Here is an 8,461-nt window from a genome sequence, read left to right as displayed (position 1 = left end):
CCCGATCCGGATCGAGCGAGGTGCGCCTGATCGGGCGAGCACAGATTCAACGAAAAGGTTCGAAATTCGCCCGATCGGGCGATCTACTGCCAGATCGGGCGATCTGCTGCCAGATCGGGCGATCTGCTGCCCGATCGGGCGATTTGCGAATCAGCGACAAATAAGCCACGGGTTGCTCACTTTCCTCATGATACCCCTTGAGCCAATGAGGACATTGTCTGATTTAGCTTGGGGGGGTGTTTCACCCACTTGTACATATTAGGTATGTTTTCCCTTTTATTTTTGCATTTACTTGTTTTTGTGTGTTTATTTTGGTGTGTTTAATGTTTTCTAGACTAGTTTATTGCTTTGAAAAGAAAAAAAAATACAAAAATAAGTTCCGATGAATACAATATCATGCTTCCCTGTGCCCCTTGAACGAAAATTGTTTTGATTCTTGGTATTTGATGATGGGCAATGTAGATGTGTTAGCCATGATTTGATATTCGATTGCTTTGATGCCTTAACATGAGTCAACTCCGACTAACTATTTGTGGACTTGGTGCTTGACTAGTTGATTTGGTTAGGATGTGTGATAGCTTCCTGGTGTGTCATTGATTTTGAGTATTGATTTGCAACTATTAGTAGTGTTTTATGACTCATATACATGCACATTGTGGAGGACGAAGGCATTTTTCTATTTAGGTAGCCTTCAGATGAAATTAGATACATTTGTCCCCTGCTTTTCTACCCATGTTGTTGCTTGTGCCCTTTTATTCGGTGACTAGCCATATTACAAGCCCATGAAAAACCCCATTGGTTACTAGTCCCAAGCCTAGCTTGGGGGAACTAATAGTAGTGAGGTGAGGGAGTTGTAGTGTGCTACATTTTGAGCACAAAGTGGGTATTGAAAATGGAGTTCGTCTTATCATGTTTGTTGTTGAAAATGAGTTGAAAATGAAAAGAGATGAAAGAACAAAACAAATGTGAAGGTTGCTAAAAAAAAAAGAAAAAAAAAGAGAGATTGAAAAAGAAAAGAAAGAGAAAAATCTATTACTCTCATAAAAAGTTCAAAGTGTTGTTTCAATCAAGTTCTGCAAATTCATGTCCTTATGAGTGATTGGTTACAATTGTGAAAAAATGCAAGAAAGTATGGTGTTGGCTATTTGTTGTTTTGTCATGTGTTGAGTGGGAGATTATGGTCATTATGTTGATTGATCACGGTTGTTTTTAGGATTTATGCTCCCCAAAGCCAAGGCTTTAAAGCTCACATTATACCCAAATTTACCGCACCCTTACCTAAGCCTAACATTACAAGCTTTGAAGACCTTCCGACCTTTGTGCATAGAGTCGTACTTATGTGAAAATAGTTGTTTATCAATGCAAGTTATGACATGACACATTTCAAGTCGACTACTAGGTTGAGTGTATGCTTTTCTAGACACACGAGTGTTGTGAGTTTGGGAGGGCATTGTTCACTTATATGTTGGGAGGAGAGCGAACGGGTACATCTTTTACCCGCCACATAAATGAGTGATGAGTGTGTGAGCACTAGTCTTGAATTCTATTGTGCACTTGTGGTTCGCTTTGCGTGACGATTGTTAGGGAGGATTTGTGGTTGGGTGGATTTGATTGGTTGACATTGATGCATGCTCGTTAGATTTTGCCTTGAATTATGTTTTTCATTTTGAAATATGGTGGGGGTGAAGTTGGTCTTGTATTCATCGATGATTTTCTTGCTTAGGGACAAGCAAGGATCTAGCTTGGGGGAGTTTGATATGTGTGTTTTACATAGAGTTTTTACCCCCGTCCCTTAGTACTTTTTGATCTCAAATGAGCTCTTCGGAGCGATTTTAGTACTAATGTGCTCCTTGTAGTGTGTTTGTAGTTTCAGGTTCATCATTGTAGGAATTAGCATATTTTTGTGCATTTCCTACTCATTTGAATCAATACAAGAGATTATGTACTTTCGAGAGCACAAACATTAAGTTTGAAGAGTTTTGAAGCAAAGCGAATAACGAAGGAAGTACAAAAATGACTATAGTCCACTATTTTAAGCATAACTCAAGTTCTACAACTCCAAATGATGTAATTATAATTGGGTTGGATTCTAAACTTCAATAGCTTTCCAACAAGTGGTCACTCGCCTAATTCCGACGAATAACGAAGGAGATATGACGTTTTGAAGATAGAGGATCGTGCAGATTCAACACGCGCCCGATCGTGCGGTCATTCTGGGAGCTGTTCTGGGCATTTTGCAACCGCCCGATCGGGCGGAATTTCGCCCGATCGGGCCGACGATCGGGCGACGCCAACCTCCAACGTATTTCGCGAAATTTTATTTCCGATTTTGGGCTCTATTTTGGGCAAACTATAAATACTAGCCCCTTATATTTTTAGTGACACCTTTTATTTTAGTTTTGAACCTTAGTTTATTTCCTTAGCTTATTATTCTCTCAAATTTGTTCCAACACTTAGTTTTATTTTCAATCAAAAATTCAAGCTTTCATTATTCATTGTTCTTCAATTAGGTATTGCTTCTTGTTCTAATTTAGTTTATTGCTTTAATCATGTTTTCTATTATGTTAATTGCTTTGTTATTTATTATCATGAGTGAGTAGTTTAATTTCTAGGGTTTAGGGGATCCATGAATGCATGATTGGGATTATATGTGGACTTGATTAATTGATTGATTGATTATAATTTCTATAGCTTATTATTATTGCTCGTCAATTCTGTTCGGCCGGACTATTTTGATTTGAGTTTGATTAACCTTAGATTATGCGCCGAGAGGTATAAATCTGATGTTTTTGGTTTGTGGCTATTAGATAGGAATTATTTCTAGTACGAAGCGAGAGCCCGCTAGTTGTTCTATCCTAAGGAATTCATAAGATTCGAGAGATGCATGTTTTCCTAATTATGATTGTTAATTGATTGTTATTGTCCGTTGTCCAATCCCGGTCTGCATTTATGGTGAACCGTTGCCCTAGATTCCTTTAATATTGTTATTTTTTGATTTGATTATTTGATTTAGTTTAATATACAAACCAATCCAACTCTTTGTTACCAGTAGTCTAGATTAGTTAATTAATAGTAGAAAGAACACTGTTTCCCTGTGGATACGATCCCTGCTTCCCTTACTATATTTTTAGTTGGTGAACGTTAGGTTTATCTTTGATAGGAGTGCGATTTAGCCTGTCAATAGGTGGTCACCCTAGTCATGTACGTACCTGGAATACCTAAGTACGGGGGCCACTATGCGAATCACGACTCAAATCTAGAAATCTCCTCCTATAATCAAAATAGGAAAACTTAATTATTATCTGTGTTTACTAAATTTCCAGCAACTTTTATAGATTATAAAACCCTTGTTCTAGTTAGGAAATAGTCGTTATTTAATTAATTAATAGTCTCAAATAGTCAACTCAAGCCCTAGAGTAAAACATTGACTTTTTGACCTTAAAATCATTAAAAATCGACATTTTAGGTCCTTTTGATAAATCTGAAAATTTAAGTTGAATCCCCTAATTTAATTTGACATTAAATTATGTAAAACGATTGCCTAATAGGTTGGGATTAATGCCCTAACAACGATTAAGCATAAAAATCATGTTTTGGCCATAAAAATCGGCACTTTAAATAATTATTAAATATGAAAATAATACTCCATGTAATTAAAATCATCCTTATGAAATTCAATACGAAAAACATCACAATACGGTGTTCATAACCGTTCGCAGCAATTTAATGATCAAAATCAATATTTTAAAAATACGGAATTGAAATAGAATAGGCAAGGAAGAAGAGAAATATACCAAACCGGCCTATAGCACGGTACAATCACGAATTTGATGTGATTGGGCGCAAAAGAATTATTCGAAACAAGGACAATACACGACACACACGAAGTCGTGTGTGCGTGCGGGCAGGGACGAGCGCGGACAAGCAGCAGCCAACTCACGAGCGCGGGGCAGGGCTCGCGTGTGTGCAGCGGGGGCGAGGGGCGAGGCAAGGCCTCGGCTGGGCTTGCTCGTTGACGCAAACAACGCAACACAACACATCACTAGAGCTATGTGTTGTGCGCGGTGAGTGCGAGAGAGAGAGAGAGAGAGAGAGAGAGAGAGAGGCGAGCGACGAGTGTGAGGGCGTGAGGCCGTGCGCGAGAGGTAGCATGGCACGAGGGGGCGAGGCTCGCGTGTTCTGCGAGAGGCACGAGCACGGGCAGCGAGGGACAAAGAGAGGGACGGGGGAGAGCAACGGCACGACGAGCACGGGGCTCGTGTTCGGGCAAGGGACCAGACGAAGAGAGGGAGCAAAAGAGGAGAGAGAAAGTTAATGAAATTATGTGGGGGATTTTCTCTGTAAGAGGGTTTATATTTATAGTTACCCCATCCTTGTGGGCTTAGGTTTTAGGAAACTTATTGGGCTTGGGGTTTGGGTTAAATTACAATTGAATGCTCATGGTTTTAGTCGGGTTTGCCAACGGAAGTGGGTTGGAATTAATTCAAACTTTCTGAAAATGGCCCAATAAATTTCCGGTAGAAATAAATGAATTTAATTAAAACATTCCGGATTTTAATAAAATAATAATTGTTTTATTTAAATAAAAATACATTTAAATTAGCATTAAATGCAATTTAATTTCTGAAAATACCAAAAATACTTTATAAATATAATAAAATATATTTATAAATTCAGAAAAATACGAGGTATAAACATAATCAATTTATTGAGTAAAAACGTGAAGCAAAGGTATACTTATTTTTAAATTCTTATTTGTGAGTCTCTTGAGGTTTAACGGCCGAAAATTGAGTAAAAACGTGAAGCAAAGGTATACTATAAATACTTCCTCACACATTTTATATCTTTACTCGAATCAATTTATGATTCGTATAAACATAATCAGGTTCTTATTTTCTTTATTTTTGTAGTTTAATCTGGAAATGTTCTGCTCTTCCTTCTGTAGCTTAGTTGCATTTTAAGATATTATATTGTGTATCATCTGATCATCATGTTTTAAGGTTTGTTGCTGAATTACTGAATCCTTTTTTTCAATTTCCTTAAACACGATGTTTCGTAGTGAATCTTTGTTTGGTTTTGGTTATGTATTCCTTGTTTCGTGATTTTTTTTCAAATAGATGTGGTAAAGGTGCCCATTTTACTCTTATTCATTATTCCAAACTTATTTTTTGTTGGTCTTCTTATTGATCTTTTAATATCTTAGAAGTTGTTGGATTAAAAACCTCCATCGATATATTGAGCTGAATAAAAATGTTACTGATTCTCTTTGAATTATCGTGTTTGGGTTCTTATGTCGTTTCCTTACTTTGCAGTGGGCACCACCTAATGTTACCATCCTATGTTGAATTTGGTTGACAAGGCTAGTATTTTAATTATCTTAATAGGAGAGACCTGGATAAGGTAAAGTTGTTTGGATCTTACCTTTGCCTTTTTTTGGAATTGTAATTCTCTCTCAATAAGATATATAGGTTACACACTATTTGGTTTTTTATGGAATTGCGTGTCATGAAATTTTTTTGTACGACATTTATTCCATGTTTGACATTATCTCATTTATTAAGAGTGAGGAGAACATCTTTTATCATTTTCACTTTTGCTGGATCTATTAAAAGTGTGTAAATAAGTATTAGCTACAGTTTGGTGTTCAGGAAAATTCTTGATTTTTTTTTTTGCTTAATTTGTATATTTGCATCTGTAATGGTATTTCAACTTGTCCACCTTTCTTCATTTTTTAGTTTCTTTCTCATTCTTTTAACAATATTAGAGTTTATCATACAAATTTTCTCATGCTTTCAATTTCAAGCGGGAGTGAAGCTTGTTGTTTTGTTTATTTGGTTGTTTTTAATGGATTATCAATTTGTTTAGTCTAGGAGAATATGAGAAAGGAAGTGAAGATAAAAGAGTAGGTCATGTGAAAGTTACAGTGGAAATCAAAGTAGAGATGAGAGTTGTTGTTGTTCGAGTTAGAATTCAACATGAATATGCTCGATACAAGTGTTATTTATATGTTAGGCGTGCAATTTTGATGTTCTACATAATATTTGCACACATTCACTTTCTCATTTCATTTTTCTTTTGAATATAGGATACGAAGAACGTGAAAAGTATTTTCTCCTATCAAAATAAGGATGACGATGGGTAGACTTGTGATAAAAGGTTGATCTAAGGACTTATCGTTTCAAAAAGGGTGCACAAATGAAAATGAGAATATCAAGATAATGTATTAGTTTTTCTTTTATAGACCGTTCTTGCGCATTCCTTCTCGTATCTTGTAAGATGTTGTAATACGTTTGCCAAACATAAGTTAGTAAATTAGTTAGTCTGTTTGAGAATCTGAAATTTGGATTTCATGTCAATATCTCTTTCTGGTAAATTTAGGAGTTTGGAGTTGTATTGCTTCAGTTTCTTAATACTGAAACATTACTACCTTGAAGATCATGTATGTAACACCCCGACAATTCTCCTTTTCTAAAATAACCTTTTAATATAAAACGTAGAGAATTATCAAGGCATTATCGCCCGTGTGAAAACGTAACGGCTTATTCAGAATTTTGCAGCGGAAAACATAAAACTAACTTTAGGTTTATAAATAATCGATTACAGATTTAGTCCCAAAAACCAATCAATGAAAATAAGGAAATGTAAATAGTACGACAAGTTTAAAGTCCAACTTAACAAACCCAAGTCACTTAGCAAAACAAATTAAATACAAGCTCTCTAATCCCGATCCCAATGATGCATCATCTTCAAACCTATAGATGGGCAACGCTTATTGATCCTTAGAGACTGCTGACCAAAAATGGGTCATCACAGGATCAATAAGGCATAATCATGATCAACACACACAAACAAAGCACGTAATCAGCAAAGCTGAGTACTACATACTAAAACAATAATAATCCTAACATGATTATATTAAACGGACAATCCTAACATAATACTAATAAAACATAAGTAAGGGCAAACAAAACATATTAATCTGAAGACCACACTTGATTAGACTAGGCTAGACTGGACTAGACTTTTATAACAATAATACTATTTTAAATGGATTTAGTCAATGGACCGAGTTGTCTAGCTAGAAGCTTCACTAAGGAAGACGAGGTACGAGCGCGACTTCGCAAAATCAGTGACCTGCGATATTGAGGAACTTTTTAATAAAAATAGAACACGGTGATCAATCCGGTCCCAGAAAAGGCCATGGGCTACCACCATGAACCCCAACTCATGTTTGTCCGTCACTTCAGACGTGCACAGTCTAAATCTATTGCTACCCAGTTTCACTTACATGATTTACAGATTAAAACTCTGTTATGACTCAACAATCACATAAGTCATACAATCAACAATTATTCACAACTGTTTTTATCTTGGAATTAAGCAAGTGATCACAAAGGTATCAATCAAGACTCATTCCAAATTAATTCAACCTTTCCTTTAACAATGATCAGCCCATGTATATGGGTATAAGGTTTCAACTTACTAAACAAGGTCCTCGACCCTCATAAAGTAGTGAAAAGCTAAAAGGGAACAACGATCAATCGATCTAAACAAATATATATAAAATAATCCAGTGTTCCCAACCAACATGTTTGCATCAATCATCCATACTAACATGTTATAATCCTCATAATGAAATATATGTTCAACATGTTCATCCAACAATATTAAACATGTAAATTTCAACATAACCAAGTTCACCGACCAATTCAACATGGTTTCAATAATCACACACATCACCAAGCACACAGGTATGTACGTACCTTGTGTAAACAAACTCATAGGCCACTTTAACACTTTCAAAAGTCGCCTAAAGAGAATTCTCCGCCTAAAACAACCAACAAATACTCCCAATCAATTCCTAATCATTCATGACTATAATAAAGCATTCTAAATACATCCTAAACATATTTAGAACTTTCCCCAATATCAAAACTTGAATATTTGATTTACTAGAATAACAATTATTGAATTAAAGATTGAAATTTGTTGAAAACTCTTCGCAAACATCATACTTTAATTTTCAGCAATATAAACTCGTTTAAAAACTTCACCAAGGTCAATCTACGTTCTTAGAACATCGAAACAATAAATTTAATAATCCACAATCGTCCTATCATGATTACAACCATTAAAACCTTGAAATTCATACTTTAAATAATCAAAATCAATATTTCAATGTATTTATATAATCTGAAAATTAAATATATTATTTAAACATAATATAAATTCTAAATTCTAATTAAATCATAAAATTATAGATTCAATTTAATTAAATTATAACTTGAATTAATAACATTTAAATTAAAATACTTAATTCAATTACTTAGAGTTCAAGAAATAACCAAGAAAGAGGTGGGTTTGAGCGGCCGGCGGACTAAGTCACGACGGCAGGTGGTCGCAAGGGTGGCTGCGAGCAAGATGGATGTTCGCGGTGGTGGTTGACTGCAAACACACACGA

Source organism: Spinacia oleracea, chromosome 3 (assembly GCF_020520425.1).
Source record: "Spinacia oleracea cultivar Varoflay chromosome 3, BTI_SOV_V1, whole genome shotgun sequence".
NCBI lineage: Eukaryota > Viridiplantae > Streptophyta > Magnoliopsida > Caryophyllales > Amaranthaceae > Spinacia > Spinacia oleracea.
The sequence above is the reverse complement of the archived record's forward strand: the minus strand, read 5'-3'. Positions refer to the sequence as shown.